This window comes from Condylura cristata, unplaced genomic scaffold, assembly GCF_000260355.1.
Source record: "Condylura cristata isolate star-nosed mole 26May11 unplaced genomic scaffold, ConCri1.0 scaffold00017, whole genome shotgun sequence".
Taxonomy (NCBI): Eukaryota; Metazoa; Chordata; class Mammalia; order Eulipotyphla; family Talpidae; genus Condylura; species Condylura cristata.
The window spans coordinates 21,128,465-21,129,690 of NW_004567118.1; the positions used below are offsets into that span (position 1 = coordinate 21,128,465).

At 46.8% G+C, this 1,226-nt stretch overlaps 1 protein-coding gene across 2 annotated transcripts in view; it reads right to left on the reverse strand.

Moving 5' to 3' along the window:
• Nucleotides 1-1,226, reverse strand: part of FLCN (folliculin) — a 19,947-nt gene that overhangs the window by 9,043 nt on the left and 9,678 nt on the right. The window lies entirely within an intron of this gene.

Consider the following 1,226-nt stretch of genomic DNA (forward strand, 5'->3'; position numbering starts at 1 on the left):
CACAAATAAATAAATCTTTAAAAAAAAAAAAAAAAAAACTTCAGGAGGAGGGCCCTCCCTGGTGGCGCAACGGATTAAAGCACAGCACTATGAAGCTATCCACAGCCACTACAGCACAAGTTCAACGCCCCCTGCCAGGGAGTGACCAACACAGCACAGCAGACCTCTCCTGTCTCGCCCACTGCTCCCCTCAGCAGTGTATTTCAGCCCATTGGCCTGTTCTGTCCCCACTGTCTGGGTGAATCCTCTCACCCCTCACCTCTGGCCTGTACCCCAGTTCTTATATGCATAAATAAATCAATCTTCAAAAAAAAAAATAGTTCAGGATGAAAACAGAGAGAAGTATCAGATGAAAAAGCAATAAAATGCTGCTAACTACTACAGGTGAGTAAACAGGACACTTTGGGCCTGCTTGAAAGTTTCCCTGATATAAGTGATCTAAAAAGATAGGAGGAATGGGGGCTGCAGGCTCTCAGTGCACAGGGCTCAGAAGCTGTGCTCAAGCCCCACTTCTGAGGAGCCTCAGCCACTCCAGGACCCGGCCTGGACAAGACCTACATTTCAAGCTGATGCTGCACAGGAGAATGAGGGTGGGGGTGGGGGTGGGGGCACCTTGAAAGGAATATATCCTGTAATGGGCCGGAGAGAAACAGTTTGAGGCCAAAGGCCAGATTGTGGTGGTTTCCAAATATGTTCACAAATTCACTGCCACTGCTCCCTTCAAAAGATGGAGCCTACTCCTCTCCTGACTTGCATTGGCTTAGCGACAGGATATATTTGTGACAAGCAAAAGTGCTGGATGTGACAGTGACACTGAGGCTATTTGTGAGACCTAACAGGTCCTCCTCAGTCTTTCTCGATCACTCCCTCTGGGGCAGAGTGCATGTCTGCACTGCGAGGGGCTTCCTGCCCGCAGTACCAACTTGCTAGCTCCCTAATGGACACAAGCTTTCAGATGACTGGCTGAGGAGAAACTCCTGAAAACTGAGGCCACACCCACCTATCTAAGCTCCTTCCAACTCCAGACCCATAGAAACTTTATGAAAAAAATTTTACTGTTTAAACATGTCTTTTGCAGTAACTTGGATGGAGCTGGAAAAGATCATGCTTAGTGAGATAAGCCAGAAAGAGAAAGAAAAATACCGGATGATTTCACTCATAGCAGGAGTATAATGGACCAGGTGGAAAATAACAAAAACAATGAACAACCATATACCAGAGACATT